This window comes from Bombina bombina, chromosome 11, assembly GCF_027579735.1.
Source record: "Bombina bombina isolate aBomBom1 chromosome 11, aBomBom1.pri, whole genome shotgun sequence".
Taxonomy (NCBI): Eukaryota; Metazoa; Chordata; class Amphibia; order Anura; family Bombinatoridae; genus Bombina; species Bombina bombina.
Window position 1 is genome coordinate 1,444,556 of NC_069509.1, and position 26,545 is coordinate 1,471,100.

The 26,545-nt window shown below is 42.3% G+C and overlaps 1 protein-coding gene across 1 annotated transcript in view; it reads right to left on the minus strand.

Annotated features, from left to right (window-relative positions):
• Positions 1–26,545, minus strand: part of RNF25 (ring finger protein 25) — a 179,623-nt gene that overhangs the window by 152,581 nt on the left and 497 nt on the right. The gene's annotated exons all lie outside the window — the stretch shown is intronic.

Below are 26,545 nucleotides of genomic sequence, written 5' to 3' on the forward strand. Positions count from 1 at the left end.
AAATAAAAAAAAATGAAATAAAAAAAGATTTGTCAATCTCTGTCTCTGATGTAAGATCCTCTGTACCAGAAGAACCCCCATCAGTAGAAGATACATCAGTATGCTGTCGGTCAGTACAACATTTACTAGATTTAAGAACATAATGCAAAGCCCTTTAACGTTTATTTGAAGGTGGAATAGCAGACATAGCCTTCTCTATGGCTGAAGCAATACAATCTTTCATTGCTGCAGAAATCGCCTCTGCATTTAGACTGGAATTTATTAACAGTGATAGCATTTATACTCAAAGAAAATATTAAACCAACAGCCACATAACTGAGCCATCACATCAGCATTTAACAATAATCACACTTGACTTTTTGTAGATATATATTCAAGCAGCTTAGTTTCTATGGTAACATCTGAGTTAGGTTCAGTGAGACAGTTGCAAAAGAACAAAAAAAATATATAAATAGTTTGCAATTTTATATCTATGCTCCTATATATAGCAGGCTTGAGAGAGTAAGAAACAGTGCTAATGCAATGAATAAGCAGTGATATAACAAGTGCTGCATATAGCTTCCAAACAAAAAAATTAAAAACACAGGGCGATTTGGGGGTGGGGTTTTATCCCCAATTATGTCAAGACATGTAAAGAAATACTAAGATATGTTTCAAACTCAAACAAACCTATAAGGAACACTAAGCAACTGACTCAAGGTGTGTGTGTATATATATATATATATATATATATATATATATATATATATATATATATATATATATATATATATATATATATATACACACACACACATACACACACTGTATATATAAATATATAACAACTTTACTTTTCATACTTACCTTAGTGAGAATGAGTGCTATATGAACCCCTGATCTTTCTGTCCTTGTTGTCTCTATGTAATTACCTTAAAGACACCCATACACATATAGCAGACAGTCAAACCAGTACTGAAACATATCAGCAGAGGTAATGGTACAAGAGTATATAGCAGACAGCTAAACCAGTACTGAAACGTATCAGCAGAGGTAATGGTACAAGAGTATATAGCAGACAGCTAAACCTGTACTGAAACGTATCAGCAGAGGTAATGGTACAAGAGTATATAGCAGACAGCTAAACCAGTACTGAAACATATCAGCAGAGGTAATGGTACAGGAGTATATAGCAGACAGCTAAACCATTAATGAAACATATCAGCAGAGGTAATGGTACAAGGGTATATAGCAGACAGCTAAACCAGTACTGAAACATATCAGCAGAGGTAATGGTACAAGAGTATATAGCAGACAGCTAAACCAGTACTGAAACATATCAGCAGAGGTAATGGTACAAGATTATATAGCAGACAGCTAAATCAGTACTGAAACATATCAGCAGAGGTAATGGTACAAGAGTATATAGCAGACAGCTAAACCTGTACTGAAACGTATCAGCAGAGGTAATGGTACAAGAGTATATAGCAGACAGCTAAACCAGTACTGAAACGTATCAGCAGAGGTAATGGTACAAGAGTATATAGCAGACAGCTAAACCAGTACTGAAACATATCAGCAGAGGTAATGGTAGAGGAGTATATAGCAGACAGCTAAACCAGTACTGAAACATATCAGCAGAGGTAATGGTACAAGAGTATATAGCAGACAGCTAAACCAGTACTGAAACATATCAGCAGAGGTAATGGTACAAGAGTATATAGCAGACAGCTAAACCAGTACTGAAACATATCAGCAGAGGTAATGGTACAAGAGTATATAGCAGACAGCTAAACCAGTACTGAAACGTATCAGCAGAAGTAATGGTACAAGAGTATATAGCAGACAGCCAAACCAGTACTGAAACATATCAGCAGAGCTAATGGTACAAGAGTATATAGCAGACAACTAAACCAGTACTGAAACATATCAGCAGAGGTAATGGTACAAGAGTATATAGCAGACAGCTAAACCAGTACTGAAACGTATCAGCAGAGGTAATTGTACAAGAGTATATAGCAGACAGCTAAACCAGTACTGAAACATATCAGCAGAGGTAATGGTACAAGAGTATATAGCAGACAGCTAATCCAGTACTGAAACGTATCAGCAGAGGTAATGGTACAAGAGTATATAGCAGACAGCTAAACCAGTACTGAAACGTATCAGCAGAGGTAATGGTACAAGAGTATATAGCAGACAGCTAAACCAGTACTGAAACATATCAGCAGAGGTAATGGTACAAGAGTATATAGCAGACAGCTAAACCAGTACTGAAACATATCAGCAGAGGTAATGGTAGAGGAGTATATAGCAGACAGCTAAACCAGTACTGAAACATATCAGCAGAGGTAATGGTACAAGAGTATATAGCAGACAGCCAAACCAGTACTGAAACATATCAGCAGAGCTAATGGTACAAGAGTATATAGCAGACAACTAAACCAGTACTGAAACATATCAGCAGAGGTAATGGTACAAGAGTATATAGCAGACAGCTAAACCAGTACTGAAACGTATCAGCAGAGGTAATTGTACAAGAGTATATAGCAGACAGCTAAACCAGTACTGAAACATATCAGCAGAGGTAATGGTACAAAAGTATATAGCAGACAGCTAAACCTGTACTGAAACGTATCAGCAGAGGTAATGGTACAAGAGTATATAGCAAACAGCTAAACCAGTACTGAAACATATCAGCAGAGGTAATGGTACAAGAGTAAATAGCAGACAGTCAAACCAGTACTGAAACATATAAGCAGAGGTAATGGTACAAGAGTATATAGCAGACAGTCAAACCAGTACTGAAACATATCAGCAGAGGTAATGGTACAAGAGTATATAGCAGACAGCTAAACCAGTACTGAAACATATCAGCAGAGGTAATGGTACAAGAGTATATAACAGACAGCTAAACCAGTACTGAAACATATCAGCAAAGGTAATGGTACAAGAGTATATAGCAGACAGCTAAACCAGTACTGAAACGTATCAGCAGAGGTAATGGTACAAGAGTATATAGCAGACAGCTAAACCAGAAATGAAACGTATCAGCAGAGGTAATGGTACAAGAGTATATAGCAGACAACTAAACCAGTACTGAAACATATCAGCAGAGGTAATGGTAGAGGAGTATATAGCAGACAGCTAAACCAGTACTGAAACATATCAGCAGAGGTAATGGTAGAGGAGTATATAGCAGACAGCTAAACCAGTACTGAAACATATCAGCAGAGGTAATGGTAGAGGAGTATATAGCAGACAACTAAACCAGTACTGAAACATATCAGCAGAGGTAATGGTACAAGAGTATATAGCAGACAGTCAAACCAGTACTGAAACATATCAGCAGAGGTAATGGTACAAGAGTATATAGCAGACAGCTAAACCAGTACTGAAACGTATCAGCAGAGGTAATGGTACAAGAGTATATAGCAGACAGCTAAACCAGTACTGAAACATATCAGCAGAGGTAATGGTACAAGAGTATATAGCAGACAGTCAAACCAGTACTGAAACATATCAGCAGAGGTAATGGTACAAGAGTAAATAGCAGACAGCTAAACCAGTACTGAAACGTATCAGCAGAGGTAATGGTACAAGAGTATATAGCAGACAGCTAAACCAGTACTGAAACATATCAGCAGAGGTAATGGTACAAGAGTATATAACAGACAGCTAAACCAGTACTGAAACATATCAGCAGAGGTAATGGTACAAGAGTATATAGCAGACAGCTAAACCAGTACTGAAACGTATCAGCAGAGGTAATGGTACAAGAGTATATAGCAGACAGCTAAACCAGTACTGAAACGTATCAGCAGAGGTAATGGTACAAGAGTATATAGCAGACAGCTAAACCAGTACTGAAACATATCAGCAGAGGTAATGGTACAAGAGTATATAGCAGACAGCTAAACCAGTACTGAAACATATCAGCAGAGGTAATGGTAGAGGAGTATATAGCAGACAGCTAAACCAGTACTGAAACATATCAGCAGAGGTAATGGTACAAGAGTATATAGCAGACAGCCAAACCAGTACTGAAACATATCAGCAGAGCTAATGGTACAAGAGTATATAGCAGACAACTAAACCAGTACTGAAACATATCAGCAGAGGTAATGGTACAAGAGTATATAGCAGACAGCTAAACCAGTACTGAAACGTATCAGCAGAGGTAATTGTACAAGAGTATATAGCAGACAGCTAAACCAGTACTGAAACATATCAGCAGAGGTAATGGTACAAAAGTATATAGCAGACAGCTAAACCTGTACTGAAACGTATCAGCAGAGGTAATGGTACAAGAGTATATAGCAAACAGCTAAACCAGTACTGAAACATATCAGCAGAGGTAATGGTACAAGAGTAAATAGCAGACAGTCAAACCAGTACTGAAACATATTAGCAGAGGTAATGGTACAAGAGTATATAGCAGACAGTCAAACCAGTACTGAAACATATCAGCAGAGGTAATGGTACAAGAGTATATAGCAGACAGCTAAACCAGTACTGAAACATATCAGCAGAGGTAATGGTACAAGAGTATATAACAGACAGCTAAACCAGTACTGAAACATATCAGCAAAGGTAATGGTACAAGAGTATATAGCAGACAGCTAAACCAGTACTGAAACGTATCAGCAGAGGTAATGGTACAAGAGTATATAGCAGACAGCTAAACCAGAACTGAAACGTATCAGCAGAGGTAATGGTACAAGAGTATATAGCAGACAACTAAACCAGTACTGAAACATATCAGCAGAGGTAATGGTAGAGGAGTATATAGCAGACAGCTAAACCAGTACTGAAACATATCAGCAGAGGTAATGGTAGAGGAGTATATAGCAGACAGCTAAACCAGTACTGAAACATATCAGCAGAGGTAATGGTAGAGGAGTATATAGCAGACAACTAAACCAGTACTGAAACATATCAGCAGAGGTAATGGTACAAGAGTATATAGCAGACAGTCAAACCAGTACTGAAACATATCAGCAGAGGTAATGGTACAAGAGTATATAGCAGACAGCTAAACCAGTACTGAAACATATCAGCAGAGGTAATGGTACAAGAGTATATAGCAGACAGTCAAACCAGTACTGAAACATATCAGCAGAGGTAATGGTACAAGAGTAAATAGCAGACAGCTAAACCAGTACTGAAACGTATCAGCAGAGGTAATGGTACAAGAGTATATAGCAGACAGCTAAACCAGTACTGAAACATATCAGCAGAGGTAATGGTACAAGAGTATATAACAGACAGCTAAACCAGTACTGAAACATATCAGCAGAGGTAATGGTACAAGAGTATATAACAGACAGCTAAACCAGTACTGAAACATATCAGCAGAAGTAATGGTACAAGAGTATATAGCAGACAGCTAAGCCAGTACTGAAACGTATCAGCAGAGGTAATGGTACAAGAGTATATAGCAGACAGCTAAACCAGTACTGAAACATATCAGCAGAAGTAATGGTACAAGAGTATATAGCAGACAGCTAAGCCAGTACTGAAACTCATCAGCAGAGGTAATGGTACAAGAGTATATAGCAGACAGCTAAACCATTAATGAAACGTATCAGCAGAGGTAATGGTACAAGAGTATATAGCAGACAGCTAAACCAGTAGTGAAACATATCAGCAGAGGTAATGGTACAAGAGTATATAACAGACAGCTAAACCAGTACTGAAACATATCAGCAGAGGTAATGGCACAAGAGTATATAGCAGACAGCTAAACCAGTACTGAAACATATCAGCAGAGGTAATGGTACAAGAGTATATAGCAGACAGCTAAACCAGTACTGAAACATATCAGCAGAGGTAATGGTACAAGAGTAAATAGCAGACAGCTAAACCAGTACTGAAACGTATCAGCAGAGGTAATGGTACAAGAGTATATAGCAGACAGCTAAACCAGTACTGAAACATATCAGCAGAGGTAATGGTACAAGAGTATATAGCAGACAGCTAAACCAGTACTGAAACGTATCAGCAGAGGTAATGGTACAAGAGTATATAACAGACAGCTAAACCAGTACTGAAACATATCAGCAGAGGTAATGGTACAAGAGTATATAGCAGACAGCTAAACCAGTACTGAAACGTATCAGCAGAGGTAATGGTACAAGAGTATATAGCAGACAGCTAAACCAGAACTGAAACGTATCAGCAGAGGTAATGGTACAAGAGTATATAGCAGACAACTAAACCAGTACTGAAACATATCAGCAGAGGTAATGGTAGAGGAGTATATAGCAGACAGCTAAACCAGTACTGAAACATATCAGCAGAGGTAATGGTACAAGAGTATATAGCAGACAGCTAAACCAGTACTGAAACGTATCAGCAGAGGTAATGGTACAAGAGTATATAGCAGACAGCTAAACCAGTACTGAAACATATCAGCAGAGGTAATGGTAGAGGAGTATATAGCAGACAGCTAAACCAGTACTGAAACATATCAGCAGAGGTAATGGTAGAGGAGTATATAGCAGACAACTAAACCAGTACTGAAACATATCAGCAGAGGTAATGGTACAAGAGTATATAGCAGACAGTCAAACCAGTACTGAAACATATCAGCAGAGGTAATGGTACAAGAGTATATAGCAGACAGCTAAACCAGTACTGAAACGTATCAGCAGAGGTAATGGTACAAGAGTATATAGCAAACAGCTAAACCAGTACTGAAACATATCAGCAGAGGTAATGGTACAAGAGTATATAGCAGACAGTCAAACCAGTACTGAAACATATCAGCAGAGGTAATGGTACAAGAGTAAATAGCAGACAGCTAAACCAGTACTGAAACGTATCAGCAGAGGTAATGGTACAAGAGTATATAGCAGACAGCTAAACCAGTACTGAAACATATCAGCAGAGGTAATGGTACAAGAGTATATAACAGACAGCTAAACCAGTACTGAAACATATCAGCAGAGGTAATGGTACAAGAGTATATAGCAGACAGCTAAACCAGTACTGAAACGTATCAGCAGAGGTAATGGTACAAGAGTATATAGCAGACAGCTAAACCAGTACTGAAACATATCAGCAGAGGTAATGGTACAAGAGTATATAGCAGACAGCTAAACCAGTACTGAAACATATCAGCAGAGGTAATGGTAGAGGAGTATATAGCAGACAGCTAAACCAGTACTGAAACATATCAGCAGAGGTAATGGTACAAGAGTATATAGCAGACAGCCAAACCAGTACTGAAACATATCAGCAGAGCTAATGGTACAAGAGTATATAGCAGACAACTAAACCAGTACTGAAACATATCAGCAGAGGTAATGGTACAAGAGTATATAGCAGACAGCTAAACCAGTACTGAAACGTATCAGCAGAGCTAATTGTACAAGAGTATATAGCAGACAGCTAAACCAGTACTGAAACATATCAGCAGAGGTAATGGTACAAAAGTATATAGCAGACAGCTAAACCTGTACTGAAACGTATCAGCAGAGGTAATGGTACAAGAGTATATAGCAAACAGCTAAACCAGTACTGAAACATATCAGCAGAGGTAATGGTACAAGAGTAAATAGCAGACAGTCAAACCAGTACTGAAACATATAAGCAGAGGTAATGGTACAAGAGTATATAGCAGACAGTCAAACCAGTACTGAAACATATCAGCAGAGGTAATGGTACAAGAGTATATAGCAGACAGCTAAACCAGTACTGAAACATATCAGCAGAGGTAATGGTACAAGAGTATATAACAGACAGCTAAACCAGTACTGAAACATATCAGCAAAGGTAATGGTACAAGAGTATATAGCAGACAGCTAAACCAGTACTGAAACGTATCAGCAGAGGTAATGGTACAAGAGTATATAGCAGACAGCTAAACCAGAACTGAAACGTATCAGCAGAGGTAATGGTACAAGAGTATATAGCAGACAACTAAACCAGTACTGAAACATATCAGCAGAGGTAATGGTAGAGGAGTATATAGCAGACAGCTAAACCAGTACTGAAACATATCAGCAGAGGTAATGGTAGAGGAGTATATAGCAGACAGCTAAACCAGTACTGAAACGTATCAGCAGAGGTAATGGTACAAGAGTATATAGCAGACAGCTAAACCAGTACTGAAACATATCAGCAGAGGTAATGGTAGAGGAGTATATAGCAGACAGCTAAACCAGTACTGAAACATATCAGCAGAGGTAATGGTACAAGAGTATATAGCAGACAGCCAAACCAGTACTGAAACATATCAGCAGAGCTAATGGTACAAGAGTATATAGCAGACAACTAAACCAGTACTGAAACATATCAGCAGAGGTAATGGTACAAGAGTATATAGCAGACAGCTAAACCAGTACTGAAACGTATCAGCAGAGGTAATTGTACAAGAGTATATAGCAGACAGCTAAACCAGTACTGAAACATATCAGCAGAGGTAATGGTACAAAAGTATATAGCAGACAGCTAAACCTGTACTGAAACGTATCAGCAGAGGTAATGGTACAAGAGTATATAGCAAACAGCTAAACCAGTACTGAAACATATCAGCAGAGGTAATGGTACAAGAGTAAATAGCAGACAGTCAAACCAGTACTGAAACATATTAGCAGAGGTAATGGTACAAGAGTATATAGCAGACAGTCAAACCAGTACTGAAACATATCAGCAGAGGTAATGGTACAAGAGTATATAGCAGACAGCTAAACCAGTACTGAAACATATCAGCAGAGGTAATGGTACAAGAGTATATAACAGACAGCTAAACCAGTACTGAAACATATCAGCAAAGGTAATGGTACAAGAGTATATAGCAGACAGCTAAACCAGTACTGAAACGTATCAGCAGAGGTAATGGTACAAGAGTATATAGCAGACAGCTAAACCAGAACTGAAACGTATCAGCAGAGGTAATGGTACAAGAGTATATAGCAGACAACTAAACCAGTACTGAAACATATCAGCAGAGGTAATGGTAGAGGAGTATATAGCAGACAACTAAACCAGTACTGAAACATATCAGCAGAGGTAATGGTAGAGGAGTATATAGCAGACAGCTAAACCAGTACTGAAACATATCAGCAGAGGTAATGGTAGAGGAGTATATAGCAGACAGCTAAACCAGTACTGAAACATATCAGCAGAGGTAATGGTACAGGAGTATATAGCAGACAACTAAACCAGTACTGAAACATATCAGCAGAGGTAATGGTACAAGAGTATATAGCAGACAGTCAAACCAGTACTGAAACATATCAGCAGAGGTAATGGTACAAGAGTATATAGCAGACAGCTAAACCAGTACTGAAACGTATCAGCAGAGGTAATGGTACAAGAGTATATAGCAAACAGCTAAACCAGTACTGAAACATATCAGCAGAGGTAATGGTACAAGAGTATATAGCAGACAGCCAAACCAGTACTGAAACATATCAGCAGAGGTAATGGTACAAGAGTAAATAGCAGACAGCTAAACCAGTACTGAAACGTATCAGCAGAGGTAATGGTACAAGAGTATATAGCAGACAGCTAAACCAGTACTGAAACATATCAGCAGAGGTAATGGTACAAGAGTATATAACAGACAGCTAAACCAGTACTGAAACATATCAGCAGAGGTAATGGTACAAGAGTATATAGCAGACAGCTAAACCAGTACTGAAACGTATCAGCAGAGGTAATGGTACAAGAGTATATAGCAGACAGCTAAACCAGTACTGAAACGTATCAGCAGAGGTAATGGTACAAGAGTATATAGCAGACAGCTAAACCAGTAGTGAAACATATCAGCAGAGGTAATGGTACAAGAGTATATAACAGACAGCTAAACCAGTACTGAAACATATCAGCAGAGGTAATGGCACAAGAGTATATAGCAGACAGCTAAACCAGTACTGAAACATATCAGCAGAGGTAATGGTACAAGAGTATATAGCAGACAGCTAAACCAGTACTGAAACATATCAGCAGAGGTAATGGTACAAGAGTAAATAGCAGACAGCTAAACCAGTACTGAAACATATCAGCAGAGGTAATGGTACAAGAGTATATAGCAGACAGCTAAACCAGTACTGAAACATATCAGCAGAGGTAATGGTACAAGAGTATATAGCAGACAGCTAAACCAGTACTGAAACGTATCAGCAGAGGTAATGGTACAAGAGTATATAACAGACAGCTAAACCAGTACTGAAACATATCAGCAGAGGTAATGGTACAAGAGTATATAGCAGACAGCTAAACCAGTACTGAAACGTATCAGCAGAGGTAATGGTACAAGAGTATATAGCAGACAGCTAAACCAGTACTGAAACGTATCAGCAGAGGTAATGGTACAAGAGTATATAGCAGACAGCTAAACCAGTACTGAAACATATTAGCAGAGGTAATGGTACAAGAGTATATAGCAGACGGCTAAACCAGTACTGAAACATATCAGCAGAGGTAATGGTAGAGGAGTATATAGCAGACGGCTAAACCAGTACTGAAACATATCAGCAGAGGTAATGGTAGAGGAGCATATAGCAGACGGCTAAACCAGTACTGAAACATATCAGCAGAGGTAATGGTAGAGGAGTATATAGCAGACGGCTAAACCAGTACTGAAACATATCAGCAGAGGTAATGGTAGAGGAGTATATAACAGACAGCTAAACCAGTACTGAAACATATCAGCAGAGGTAATGGTAGAGGAGTATATAGCAGACGGCTAAACCAGTACTGAAACATATCAGCAGAGGTAATGGTAGAGGAGTATATAGCAGACAGCTAAACCAGTACTGAAACATATCAGCAGAGGTAATGGTACAAGAGCCCAGAGGCAGAACTTTTTTTCACTTTCTGCGATGAGATTTTTTGTAGTGAAAATTTTTCTGCAGGTCATTTTTAAATGAAATTCAGTTTTAACATACATTTATTTAGAACAAAATAAACAAATAATCAATATAAACCTTAATAAAAATTATTAAACAAAAAAAAAAAAAAAAAAAAAATAAACAAATAAAACATTTCTTTAAAACATGGTAAACTTTCACATGTAGCATCACAAATTGTTCATACCTGAAGAGGCTAAGAAATCAGCCTATTAGTCTACCTAGGTTTAGCAAAGAATACCAACAGAACAAAAAAAAATGTGATGACAAAAGTAAATTGGAAAGTTGTTTAAAATTTGACAGTTTAATTTTGACTTTACTGTTCCTTTAAGACACTTAAATCCACTTTTATGATCAAATATAATTTGTTCTTTTTATATCCTTTGCTGAAAATCATGCACATATTTTCAGCAGAAATGCACTTCTCTGGGCTAGCAGGGGACTGGTGGCTACACACGCTGTCTCTTGCCATTGGCTCACCAGTGCAGTGCATTGCTGTTGACTTAAATCCAGCTGCAGTGTTTTATTTTTAGAATATAAATGGCAGGTGATACGTATGGAGTGTGTAGAAGCAAAATATATATAGGGTTTGTGTGGACAATAAAAGACAATTACAATATATCGAGAAAGTTGTTTAAAGGGACATTATAGTCGTTTTTCATCTTGCAACATTCTCATTGTGCATCTAAAGTTATCTTTTTTTCTCAATATGCATCTGTTACATATTTTTTAGGCATTTTGAGATATTTTAATTTTAAAAATATATATAAGTTCCACTGCCCACGAAAATTTAAGTTGTAGAGCTGGAGCTCCAGTAATTCACTGAGTCCACAACCGACCTGTATTTCTGATCGTATGCACATCAGTGAATCTGCAGCTTCATCCTCTCTGAAGACGCGCAGGCAGCAGAGTTAGCTGTCACTCAATGCATTGTGCCGCCCCTTTATGCCGATTAACAGATCAGTGTCAGTGGTTGCTATAGCAACATAGATCATAAAGTAAATTCCTACGGCACCCATCTTCTAGTATATAGATGGTTTTACTCTGTGTTTTATGGGTCTGACATCCACTTGACCCCCATTGCAAAGTTTAGGCTTTCAGAGTTCCGATCACTCACAACAAAAAGAAAACACTGCGTCTGCGTGTCACAGTAGTCAGCTATTAATCACTGTAGCCTCCTCTCAGAGCAGATAACGATCTGTATAGAAGGAGCATAAAAAGTGTGCTGGAATTGCAACAGGGCAGAGCTGGTATGCAGTTTGCTGTACAATATCAGTTTCTCTGCTAGCTGTCGGTGTTGCTGTAGGAAGCCTGTCAGTACCCTCCTGTGAGCAATAACACAGGTAATAAAGTTTGAGAATAGCCCCTGCCACCACAGTAATTGTATATTCTACCCCAGAACAAACAGACTCTCAATAACAGGGACTCTCTGCCGTTGAGAATTTCATGCAATAACAGGCATATGTAAGGCTATTTTAAAACGATATATTATTGTGATTTCCTAGTGATTTCTCTGATGAAACTAATCGAAAGTGCTCATAGAGCAGGCAAATACCTTTTACAATTAACTTACCGGTGAAAGTGAAAGCTGCCCATTTATTTAATACTGAACCTGAACCGTGGCCATAGCTACTTCCCTTCCTAATTACAATGTCAGAATGAGCTGTGATGCTACAGGGATGAAAGGGAGGGCACGGTGCACATTGACTCCTTTGCAAACATAACGGCTGCAGTGGGGTGATATTAAAATAATGGATTAGTGGCCACCACCTCCTCCTGCAATATTATTGGCAAGACAGGGATCCAGAGAATATTTGGGGGGCACATGGCAGACTGGCTGGTAAAATGCAATGCTAGTCTGGTCAAACAGTGCACTGGTAGCAAGCTTATAGCACAGACTACTAACCGTCGGTCTCTCAGGCAGCAAATTATTCAAAGCAGTGCTTAAAACTAAGGCGGTTGTTGTGAATGTGCACGCAGCGCTAGCTTATTTTCATGCTCTCTTCTCACACTACCGTGAAAGCTTTTACCCCTTCTGCTTGCCCTAAATGTAAAAAGAAAAACATGCCCTGCGGATATGAATTGCGCATTCCTGGCTGCACTTACCTCTCAGTCGCAGAAGCCGTTCTGGCGGGCTAAAAGTAACAATTAAACTATAGCATCTAAAAAAAGTATAAATTTTATGAGCAGAGCAGCCAATAATTTCAAAGTAAAAATGTGCTGGTTGCACTGCACACAGAAAAAAAAATCCTGTTGAAGAAAATTCTGTGCTTAACAGAACTGGCCATTCTTTCTGCAGGCAGGCTCCACTTTCTGCGATATTATCGCAGATCGCACTATGTTCTGCCTTGGGGTACAAGAGTATATAGCAGACAGCTAAACCAGTACTGAAACATATCAGCAGAGGTAATGGTACAAGAGTATATAGCAGACAGCTAAACCAGTACTGAAACATATCAGCAGAGGTAATGGTACAAGAGTATATAACAGACAACTAAACCAGTACTGAAACATATCAGCAGAGGTAATGGTACAAGAGTATATAGCAGACAGCTAAACCAGTACTGAAACATATCAGCAGAGCTAATGGTACAAGAGTATATAGCAGACAGCTAAACCAGTACGGAAACGTATCAGCAGAGGTAATGGTACAAGAGTATATAGCAGACAACTAAACCAGTACTGAAACATATCAGCAGAGGTAATGGTACAAGAGTATATAGCAGACAGCTAAACCAGTACTGAAACATATCAGCAGAGGTAATGGTACAAGAGTATATAGCAGACAGCTAAACCAGTACTGAAACATATCAGCAGAGGTAATGGTACAAGGGTATATAGCAGACAGCTAAACCAGTACTGAAACATATCAGCAGAGGTAATGGTACAAGAGTATATAGCAGAGAACCAAACCAGTACTGAAACATATCAGCAGAGGTAATGGTACAGGAGTATATAGCAGACAGCTAAACCAGTACTGAAACATATCAGCAGAGGTAATGGTACAAGAGTATATAGCAGACAACTAAACCAGTACTGAAACATATCAGCAGAGGTAATGGTACAAGGGTATATAGCAGACAGCTAAACCAGTACTGAAACATATCAGCAGAGGTAATGGTACAAGAGTATATAGCAGAGAACCAAACCAGTACGGAAACGTATCAGCAGAGGTAATGGTACAAGAGTATATAGCAGACAGCTAAACCAGTACTGAAACTTATCAGCAGAGGTAATGGTACAAGAGTATATAGCAAACAGCTAAACCAGTACTGAAACGTATCAGCAGAGGTAATGGTACAAGAGTATATAGCAGACAGCTAAACCAGTAGTGAAACGTATCAGCAGAGGTAATGGTACAAGTGTATATATCAGACAGCTAAACCAGTACTGAAACATATCAGCAGAGGTAATGGTACAAGAGTATATAGCAGACAGCTAAACCAGTACTGAAACGTATCAGCAGAGGTAATGGTACAGAGTATATAACAGACAGCTAAACCAGTACTGAAACATATCAGCAGAGGTAATGGTACAAGAGTATATAGCAGACAGCTAAACCTGTACTGAAACGTATCAGCAGAGGTAATGGTACAGAGTATATAGCAGACAGCTAAACCAGTACTGAAACATATCAGCAGAGGTAATGGTACAAGAGTATATAGCAGACAGCTAAACCTGTACTGAAACATATCAGCAGAGGTAATTGTACAAGTGTATATAGCAGACAGCTAAACCAGTACTGAAACATATCAGCAGAGGTAATGGTACAAGAGTATATAGCAGACAGCTAAACCTGTACTGAAACATATCAGCAGAGGTAATGGTACAAGAGTATATAGCAGACAGCTAAACCAGTACTGAAACGTATCAGCAGAGGTAATGGTACAAGAGTATATAGCAGACAGCTAAACCTGTACTGAAACATATCAGCAGAGGTAATGGTACAGGAGTATATAGCAGACAGCTAAACCTGTACTGAAACGTATCAGCAGAGGTAATGGTACAAGAGTATATAACAGACAGCTAAACCAGTACTGAAACTTATCAGCAGAGGTAATGGTACAAAAGTATATAGCAGACAGCTAAACCTGTACTGAAACATATCAGCAGAGGTAATGGTACAAGAGTATATATCAGACAGCTAAACCAGTACTGAAACATATCAGCAGAGGTAATGGTACAAGAGTATATAGCAAACAGCTAAACCAGTACTGAAACATATCAGCAGAGGTAATGGTACATGAGTATATAGCAGACAGCTAAACCGGTACTGAAACATATCAGCAGAGGTAATGGTAGAGGAGTATATAGCAGACAGCTAAACCAGTACTGAAACATATCAGCAGAGGTAATGGTACAAGAGTACATAGACAGCTAAACCAGTACTGAAACATATCAGCAGAGGTAATGGTACAAGCGTATATAGCAGACAGCTAAACCAGTACTGAAACGTATCAGCAGAGGTAATGGTACAAGAGTATATAGCAGACAGCTAAACCTGTACTGAAACGTATCAGCAGAGGTAATGGTACAAGAGTATATAGCAGACAGCTAAACCTGTACTGAAACGTATCAGCAGAGGTAATGGTACAAGGAGTATATAGCAGACAGCTAAACCAGTACTGAAACATATCAGCAGAGGTAATGGTACAAGAGTATATAGCAGACAGCTAAACCAGTACTGAAACGTATCAGCAGAGGTAATGGTACAAGAGTATATAGCAGACAGCTAAACCAGTACTGAAACATATCAGCAGAGGTAATGGTACAAGAGTATATAGCAGACAGCTAAACCTGTACTGAAACGTATCAGCAGAGGTAATGGTACAGAGTATATAGCAGACAGCTAAACCAGTACTGAAACATATCAGCAGAGGTAATGGTACAAGAGTATATAGCAGACAGCTAAACCTGTACTGAAACATATCAGCAGAGGTAATGGTACAAGAGTATATAGCAGACAGCTAAACCAGTACTGAAACTCATCAGCAGAAGTAATGGTACAAGAGTATATAGCAGACAGCTAAACCAGTACTGAAACATATCAGCAGAGGTAATGGTACAAGAGTATATAGCAGACAGCTAAACCAGTACTGAAACATATCAGCAGAGGTAATGGTAGAGGAGTATATAGCAGACAGCTAAACCAGTACTGAAACATATCAGCAGAGGTAATGGTACAAGAGTATATAGCAGACAGCTAAACCTGTACTGAAACATATCAGCAGAGGTAATGGTACAAGAGTATATAGCAGACAGCTAAACCAGTACTGAAACGTATCAGCAGAGGTAATTGTACAAGAGTATATAGCAGACAGCTAAACCTGTACTGAAACGTATCAGCAGAGGTAATGGTACAAGAGTATATAGCAGACAGCTAAACCTGTACTGAAACGTATCAGCAGAGGTAATGGTACAAGAGTATATAGCAGACAGCTAAACCAGTACTGAAACAGATCTGCAGAGGTAATGGTACGAGAGTATATAGCAGACAGCTAAACCAGTACTGAAACATATCAGCAGAGGTAATGGTACAAGAGTATATAGCAGACAGCTAAACCTGTACTGAAACGTATCAGCAGAGGTAATGGTACAGAGTATATAGCAGACAGCTAAACCAGTACTGAAACATATCAGCAGAGGTAATGGTACAGGAGTATATAGCAGACAGCTAAACCAGTACTGAAACATATCAGCAGAGGTAATGGTACAGGAGTATATAGCAGACAGCTAAACCAGTACGGAAACGTATCAGCAGAAGTAATGGTACAAGAGTATATAGCAGACAGCTAAACCAGTACTGAAACATATCAGCAGACGTAATGGTACAAGAGTATATAGCAGACAGCTAAACCAGTACTGAAACATATCAGCAGAGGTAATGGTACAAGAGTATATAGCAGACAGCTAAACCAGTACTGAAACATATCAGCAGAGGTAATGGTACAAGAGTATATAGCAGACAGCTAAACCAGTACTGAAACGTATCAGCAGAAGTAATGGTACAAGAGTATATAGCAGACAGCTAAACCAGTACTGAAACGTATCAGCAGAGGTAATGGTACAAGAGTATATAGCAGACAGCTAAACCAGTACTGAAACATATCAGCAGAGGTAATGGTACAAGAGTATATAGCAGACAGCTAAACCAGTACTGAAACGTATCAGCAGAAGTAATGGTACAAGAGTATATAGCAGACAGCTAAACCAGTACTGAAACGTATCAGCAGAGGTAATTGTACAAGAGTATATAGCAGACAGCTAAACCAGTACTGAAACATATCAGCAGAGGTAATGGTACAAGAGTATATAGCAGACATCTAAACCAGTACTGAAACGTATCAGCAGAGGTAATGGTACAAGAGTATATAGCAGACAGCTAAACCAGTACTGAAACGTATCAGCAGAGGTAATGGTACAAGAGTATATAGCAGACAGCTAAACCAGTACTGAAACGTATCAGCAGAGGTAATGGTACAAGAGTATATAACAGACAACTAAACCAGTACTGAAACGTATCAGCAGAGGTAATGGTAGAGGAGTATATAGCAGACAGCTAAACCAGTACTGAAACATATCAGCAGAGGTAATGGTACAGGAGTATATAGCAGACAGCTAAACCGGTACTGAAACATATCAGCAGAGGTAATGGTACAAGAGTATATAGCAGACAGCTAAACCAGTACTGAAACATATCAGCAGAGGTAATTGTACAAGAGTATATAGCAGACAGCTAAACCAGTACTGAAACAGATCTGCAGAGGTAATGGTACGAGAGTATATAGCAGACAGCTAAACCAGTACTGAAACGTATCAGCAGAGGTAATGGTACAAGAGTATATAGCAGACAGCTAAACCGGTACTGAAACATATCAGCAGAGGTAATGGTACAAGAGTATATAGCAGACAGCTAAACCAGTACTGAAACATATCAGCAGAGGTAATTGTACAAGAGTATATAGCAGACAGCTAAACCAGTACTGAAACAGATCTGCAGAGGTAATGGTACGAGAGTATATAGCAGACAGCTAAACCAGTACTGAAACGTATCAGCAGAGGTAATGGTACAAGAGTATATAGCAGACAGCTAAACCAGTACTGAAACAGATCTGCAGAGGTAATGGTACAAGAGTATATAGCAGACAGCTAAACCAGTACTGAAACGTATCAGCAGAGGTAATGGTACAAGAGTATATAGCAGACAGCTAAACCAGTACTGAAACATATCAGCAGTGGTAATGGTACAGGAGTATATAGCAGACAGCTAAACCAGTACTGAAACATATCAGCAGAGGTAATGGTACAAGAGTATATAGCAGACAGCTAAACCAGTACTGAAACATATCAGCAGAGGTAATGGTACAAGAGTATATAGCAGACAGCTAAGCCAGTACTGAAACATATCAGCAGAGGTAATGGTACAAGAGTATATAGCAGACAACTAAACCAGTACTGAAACGTATCAGCAGAGGTAATGGTACAGGAGTATATAGCAGACAGCTAAACCAGTACTGAAACATATCAGCAGAGGTAATGGTAGAGGAGTATATAGCAGACAGCTAAACCAGTACTGAAACATATCAGCAGAAGTAATGGTACAAGAGTATATAGCAGACAGCTAAACCAGTACTGAAACATATCAGCAGAGGTAATGGTAGAGGAGTATATAGCAGACACCTAAACCAGTACTGAAACATATCAGCAGAGGTAATGGTACAAGAGTATATAACAGACAGCTAAACCAGTACTGAAACATATCAGCAGAGGTAATGGTACAAGAGTATATAGCAGACAGCTAAACCAGTACTGAAACGTATCAGCAGAGGTAATGGTACAAGAGTATATAGCAGACAGCTAAACCAGTACTGAAACATATCAGCAGAGGTAATGGTACAAGAGTATATAGCAGACAGCTAAACCAGTACTGAAACATATCAGCAGAGGTAATTGTACAAGAGTATATAGCAGACAGCTAAACCAGTACTGAAACATATCAGCAGAGGTAATGGTAGAGGAGTATATAGCAGACAGCTAAACCAGTACTGAAACATATCAGCAGAGGTAATGGTACAAGTGTATATAGCAGACAGCTAAACCAGTACTGAAACGTATCAGCAGAGGTAATGGTACAGGAGTATAATGTCGCTCTATAAAGGGAGGCAGCATATGAATCCCTGCGACCGATTTACAAAGAGCCTTAGAATAGATTTCCCATAGGCTAAAAAATGGTATCATCAGGCAATACTCCCTCACATCCCTCAGACAAACACTGCACTTAGAGAGGAACTGGGCTTTAATAAGCTTAGAAGCGCCTATCACTGAATAAATCAAGCACATCTTACTTCACCACCTCCTAAGGAGGCGAAGTTTGTAAAACTGAGGTGTGAGTGAGGTGGGAGCTGTATTTATAGGCATTTGAGGTTTTGGAAACTTTGCCCCCTCCTGGTAGGAATGTATATCCCATACGTCACTAGCTCATGGACTCTTGCCACCTATATGAAAGAAAAATAGCAGGTCAAGAAGACAAGTGTGCTGACAAAATCAGACACCAGAAATACAGGGGGGGAATTGCACAATCAGCAAAAGCAAGAATAAATAAAACAGTCACAAAGTCCTGATCTGTCTCCTGCCGTCTATTCCCAGCCTCCTGCCGTCTATTCCCAGCCTCCTGCCGTCTATTCCCCGTGTGTCAGTCTCCTTCTGTCTATTCCCCGTGTGTCAGTCTCCTTCTGTCTATTCCCCGTGTGTCAGTCTCCTTCTGTCTATTCCCCGTGTGTCAGTCTCCTTCTGTCTATTCCCCGTGTGTCAGTCTCCTTCTGTCTATTCCCCGTGTGTCAGTCTCCTTCTGTCTATTCCCCGTGTGTCAGTCTCCTTCTGTCTATTCCCCGTGTGTCAGTCTCCTGCTGTCTATTGCCCGTGTGTCAGTCTCCTGCTGTCTATTGCCCGTGTGTCAGTCTCCTGCTGTCTATTGCCCGTGTGTCAGTCTCCTGCTGTCTATTGCCCGTGTGTCAGTCTCCTGCTGTCTATTGCCCGTGTGTCAGTCTCCTGCTGTCTATTGCCCGTGTGTCAGTCTCCTGCTGTCTATTGCCCGTGTGTCAGTCTCCTGCTGTCTATTGCCCGTGTGTCAGTCTCCTGCTGTCTATTGCCCGTGTGTCAGTCTCCTGCTGTCTATTGCCCGTGTGTCAGTCTCCTGCTGTCTATTGCCCGTGTGTCAGTCTCCTGCTGTCTATTGCCCGTGTGTCAGTCTCCTGCTGTCTATTGCCCGTGTGTCAGTCTCCTGCTGTCTATTGCCCGTGTGTCAGTCTCCTGCTGTCTATTGCCCGTGTGTCAGTCTCCTGCTGTCTATTGCCCGTGTGTCAGTCTCCTGCTGTCTATTGCCCGTGTGTCAGTCGCCTGCTGTCTATTCCCCATGTGTCAGTCGCCTGCTGTCTATTCCCTGTGTGTCAGTCTCCTGCTGTCTATTCCCTGTCGCCTGCTGTCTATTCCCTGTATGCTGTCTATTACCTGTATACTGCTGTCTATTCCCTGTATGCTGCTGTCTATTCCCCGTGTGTCAGTCGCCTGCTGTCTATTCCCTGTGTGTCAGTCTCCTGCTGTCTATTCCCTGTCGCCTGCTGTCTATTCCCTGTATGCTGCTGTCTATTCCCTGTATGCTGCTGTCTATTCCCTGTATGCTGCTGTCTATTCCCTGTATGCTGCTGTCTATTCCCTGTATGCTGCTGTCTATTCCCTGTATGCTGCTGTCTATTCCCCGTGTGTCAGTCTCTTGCTGTCTATTCCCCGTGTGTCAGTCACCTGCTGTCTATTCCCTGTGTGTCAGTCTCCTGCTGTCTATTCCCTGTCGCCTGCTGTTTATTCCCTGTATGCTGTCTATTCCCTGTATGCTGCTGTCTATTCCCTGTATGCTGCTGTCTATTCCCTGTATGCTGCTGTCTATTCCCTGTATGCTGCTGTCTATTCCCTGTATGCTGCTGTCTATTCCCTGTATGCTGCTGTCTATTCCCTGTATGCTGCTGTCTATTCCCTGTATGCTGCTGTCTATTCCCTGTATGCTGCTGTCTATTCCCCGTATGCTGCTGTCTATTCCCCGTATGCTGCTGTCTATTCCCCGTATGCTGCTGTCTATTCCCCGTATGCTGCTGTCTATTCCCCGTATGCTGCTGTCTATTCCCCGTATGCTGCTGTCTATTCCCCGTATGCTGCTGTCTATTCCCCGTATGCTGCTGTCTATTCCCTGTGTGTCAGTCTCCTGCTGTCTATTCCCTGTATGCTGCTGTCTATTCCCTGTGTGTCAGTCTCCTGCTGTCTATTCCCTGTGTGTCAGTCTCCTGCTGTCTATTCCCTGTGTGTCAGTCTCTTGCTGTCTATTCCCTGTCGCCTGCTGTCTATTCCCCGTGTGTCAGTCTCCTGCTGTCTATTCCCCGTGTGTCAGTCTCCTGCTGTCTATTCCCTGTATGCTGCTGTCTATTCCCTGTATGCTGCTGTCTATTCCCTGTGTGTCAGTCTCCTGCTGTCTATTCCCTGTCGCCTGCTGTCTATTCCCTGTGTGTCAGTCTCCTGCTGTCTATTCCCTGTCGCCTGCTGTCTATTCCCTGTATGCTGCTGTCTATTCCCTGTATGCTGCTGTCTATTCCCTGTATGTCAGTCTCCTGCTGTCTATTCCCTGTCGCCTGCTGTCTATTCCCTGTCGCCTGCTGTCTATTCCCTGTCGCCTGCTGTCTATTCCCTGTCGCCTGCTGTCTATTCCCCGTATGCTGCTGTCTATTCCCTGTGTGTCAGTCTCCTGCTGTCTATTCCCCGTATGCAGCTGTCTATTCCCTGTGTGTCAGTCTCCTGCTGTCTATTCCCTGTATGCTGCTGTATATTCCCTGTATGCTGCTGTCTATTCCCTGTGTGTCAGTCTCCTGCTGTCTATTCCCTGTATGCTGCTGTCTATTCCCTGTGTGTCAGTCTCCTGCTGTCTATTCCCTGAATGCTGCTGTCTATTCCCTGTGTGTCAGTCTCCTGCTGTCTATTCCCCGTATGCTGCTGTCTATTCCCTGTATGCTGCTGTCTATTCCCTGTGTGTCAGTCTCCTGCTGTCTATTCCCTGTATGCTGCTGTCTATTCCCTGTATGCTGCTGTCTATTCCCTGTATGCTGCTGTCTATTCCCTGTATGCTGCTGTCTATTCCCTGTGTGTCAGTCTCCTGCTGTCTATTCCCCGTATGCTGCTGTCTATTCCCTGTATGCTGCTGTCTATTCCCTGTGTGTCAGTCTCCTGCTGTCTATTCCCCGTATGCTGCTGTCTATTCCCTGTATGCTGCTGTCTATTCCCTGTGTGTCAGTCTCCTGCTGTCTATTCCCTGTATGCTGCTGTCTATTCCCTGTGTGTCAGTCTCCTGCTGTCTATTCCCCGTATGCTGCTGTCTATTCCCTGTATGCTGCTGTCTATTGCCCGTGTGTCAGTCTCCTGCTGTCTATTGCCCGTGTGTCAGTCTCCTGCTGTCTATTGCCCGTGTGTCAGTCTCCTGCTGTCTATTGCCCGTGTGTCAGTCTCCTGCTGTCTATTGCCCGTGTGTCAGTCTCCTGCTGTCTATTGCCCATGTGTCAGTCGCCTGCTGTCTATTCCCCATGTGTCAGTCGCCTGCTGTCTATTCCCTGTGTGTCAGTCTCCTGCTGTCTATTCCCTGTGTGTCAGTCTCCTGCTGTCTATTCCCTGTCGCCTGCTGTCTATTCCCTGTATGCTGTCTATTACCTGTATACTGCTGTCTATTCCCTGTATGCTGCTGTCTATTCCCCGTGTGTCAGTCGCCTGCTGTCTATTCCCTGTGTGTCAGTCTCCTGCTGTCTATTCCCTGTCGCCTGCTGTCTATTCCCTGTATGCTGCTGTCTATTCCCTGTATGCTGCTGTCTATTCCCTGTATGCTGCTGTCTATTCCCTGTATGCTGCTGTCTATTCCCCGTGTGTCAGTCTCTTGCTGTCTATTCCCCGTGTGTCAGTCACCTGCTGTCTATTCCCTGTGTGTCAGTCTCCTGCTGTCTATTCCGTCGCCTGCTGTTTATTCCCTGTATGCTGTCTATTCCCTGTATGCTGCTGTCTATTCCCTGTATGCTGCTGTCTATTCCCTGTATGCTGCTGTCTATTCCCCGTATGCTGCTGTCTATTCCCCGTATGCTGCTGTCTATTCCCCGTATGCTGCTGTCTATTCCCCGTATGCTGCTGTCTATTCCCCGTATGCTGCTGTCTATTCCCTGTGTGTCAGTCTCCTGCTGTCTATTCCCTGTATGCTGCTGTCTATTCCCTGTGTGTCAGTCTCCTGCTGTCTATTCCCTGTGTGTCAGTCTCCTGCTGTCTATTCCCTGTGTGTCAGTCTCTTGCTGTCTATTCCCTGTCGCCTGCTGTCTATTCCCCGTGTGTCAGTCTCCTGCTGTCTATTCCCCGTGTGTCAGTCTCCTGCTGTCTATTCCCTGTATGCTGCTGTCTATTCCCTGTATGCTGCTGTCTATTCCCTGTATGCTGCTGTCTATTCCCTGTCGCCTGCTGTCTATTCCCTGTGTGTCAGTCTCCTGCTGTCTATTCCCTGTCGCCTGCTGTCTATTCCCTGTATGCTGCTGTCTATTCCCTGTATGCTGCTGTCTATTCCCTGTATGTCAGTCTCCTGCTGTCTATTCCCTGTCGCCTGCTGTCTATTCCCTGTCGCCTGCTGTCTATTCCCCGTATGCTGCTGTCTATTCCCCGTATGCTGCTGTCTATTCCCCGTATGCTGCTGTCTATTCCCCGTATGCTGCTGTCTATTCCCTGTGTGTCAGTCTCCTGCTGTCTATTCCCCGTATGCAGCTGTCTATTCCCTGTGTGTCAGTCTCCTGCTGTCTATTCCCTGTATGCTGCTGTCTATTCCCTGTATGCTGCTGTCTATTCCCTGTATGCTGCTGTCTATTCCCTGTGTGTCAGTCTCCTGCTGTCTATTCCCTGTATGCTGCTGTCTATTCCCTGTGTGTCAGTCTCCTGCTGTCTATTCCCTGAATGCTGCTGTCTATTCCCTGTGTGTCAGTCTCCTGCTGTCTATTCCCCGTATGCTGCTGTCTATTCCCTGTATGCTGCTGTCTATTCCCTGTGTGTCAGTCTCCTGCTGTCTATTCCCTGTATGCTGCTGTCTATTCCCTGTATGCTGCTGTCTATTCCCTGTATGCTGCTGTCTATTCCCTGTATGCTGCTGTCTATTCCCTGTGTGTCAGTCTCCTGCTGTCTATTCCCCGTATGCTGCTGTCTATTCCCTGTATGCTGCTGTCTATTCCCTGTGTGTCAGTCTCCTGCTGTCTATTCCCCGTATGCTGCTGTCTATTCCCCGTATGCTGCTGTCTATTCCCTGTATGCTGCTGTCTATTCCCTGTGTGTCAGTCTCCTGCTGTCTATTCCCTGTATGCTGCTGTCTATTCCCTGTGTGTCAGTCTCCTGCTGTCTATTCCCTGTATGCTGCTGTCTATTCCCTGTGTGTCAGTCTCCTGCTGTCTATTCCCTGTATGCTGCTGTCTATTCCCTGTGTGTCAGTCTCCTGCTGTCTATTCCCCGTATGCTGCTGTCTATTCCCCGTATGCTGCTGTCTATTCCCCGTATGCTGCTGTCTATTCCCCGTATGCTGCTGTCTATTCCCTGTGTGTCAGTCTCCTGCTGTCTATTCCCTGTATGCTGCTGTCTATTCCCTGTGTGTCAGTCTCCTGCTGTCTATTCCCTGTATGCTGCTGTCTATTCCCTGTGTGTCAGTCTCCTGCTGTCTATTCCCTGTATGCTGCTGTCTATTCCCTGTGTGTCAGTCTCCTGCTGTCTATTCCCCGTATGCTGCTGTCTATTCCCCGTATGCTGCTGTCTATTCCCCGTATGCTGCTGTCTATTCCCTGTGTGTCAGTCTCCTGCTGTCTATTCCCTGTATGCTGCTGTCTATTCCCTGTATGCTGCTGTCTATTCCCTGTATGCTGCTGTCTATTCCCCGTGTGTCAGTCTCTTGCTGTCTATTCCCCGTGTGTCAGTCACCTGCTGTCTATTCCCTGTGTGTCAGTCTCCTGCTGTCTATTCCGTCGCCTGCTGTTTATTCCCTGTATGCTGTCTATTCCCTGTATGCTGCTGTCTATTCCCTGTATGCTGCTGTCTATTCCCTGTATGCTGCTGTCTATTCCCTGTATGCTGCTGTCTATTCCCCGTATGCTGCTGTCTATTCCCCGTATGCTGCTGTCTATTCCCCGTATGCTGCTGTCTATTCCCCGTATGCTGCTGTCTATTCCCCGTATGCTGCTGTCTATTCCCTGTGTGTCAGTCTCCTGCTGTCTATTCCCTGTATGCTGCTGTCTATTCCCTGTGTGTCAGTCTCCTGCTGTCTATTCCCTGTGTGTCAGTCTCCTGCTGTCTATTCCCTGTGTGTCAGTCTCTTGCTGTCTATTCCCTGTCGCCTGCTGTCTATTCCCCGTGTGTCAGTCTCCTGCTGTCTATTCCCCGTGTGTCAGTCTCCTGCTGTCTATTCCCTGTATGCTGCTGTCTATTCCCTGTATGCTGCTGTCTATTCCCTGTATGCTGCTGTCTATTCCCTGTCGCCTGCTGTCTATTCCCTGTGTGTCAGTCTCCTGCTGTCTATTCCCTGTCGCCTGCTGTCTATTCCCTGTATGCTGCTGTCTATTCCCTGTATGCTGCTGTCTATTCCCTGTATGCTGCTGTCTATTCCCTGTATGTCAGTCTCCTGCTGTCTATTCCCTGTCGCCTGCTGTCTATTCCCTGTCGCCTGCTGTCTATTCCCCGTATGCTGCTGTCTATTCCCCGTATGCTGCTGTCTATTCCCCGTATGCTGCTGTCTATTCCCCGTATGCTGCTGTCTATTCCCCGTATGCTGCTGTCTATTCCCTGTGTGTCAGTCTCCTGCTGTCTATTCCCCGTATGCAGCTGTCTATTCCCTGTGTGTCAGTCTCCTGCTGTCTATTCCCTGTATGCTGCTGTCTATTCCCTGTATGCTGCTGTCTATTCCCTGTATGCTGCTGTCTATTCCCTGTGTGTCAGTCTCCTGCTGTCTATTCCCTGTATGCTGCTGTCTATTCCCTGTGTGTCAGTCTCCTGCTGTCTATTCCCTGAATGCTGCTGTCTATTCCCTGTGTGTCAGTCTCCTGCTGTCTATTCCCCGTATGCTGCTGTCTATTCCCTGTATGCTGCTGTCTATTCCCTGTGTGTCAGTCTCCTGCTGTCTATTCCCTGTATGCTGCTGTCTATTCCCTGTATGCTGCTGTCTATTCCCTGTATGCTGCTGTCTATTCCCTGTGTGTCAGTCTCCTGCTGTCTATTCCCCGTATGCTGCTGTCTATTCCCTGTATGCTGCTGTCTATTCCCTGTGTGTCAGTCTCCTGCTGTCTATTCCCCGTATGCTGCTGTCTATTCCCCGTATGCTGCTGTCTATTCCCTGTATGCTGCTGTCTATTCCCTGTGTGTCAGTCTCCTGCTGTCTATTCCCTGTATGCTGCTGTCTATTCCCTGTGTGTCAGTCTCCTGCTGTCTATTCCCTGTATGCTGCTGTCTATTCCCTGTGTGTCAGTCTCCTGCTGTCTATTCCCTGTATGCTGCTGTCTATTCCCTGTGTGTCAGTCTCCTGCTGTCTATTCCCCGTATGCTGCTGTCTATTCCCTGTATGCTGCTGTCTATTCCCTGTGTGTCAGTCTCCTGCTGTCTATTCCCCGTATGCTGCTGTC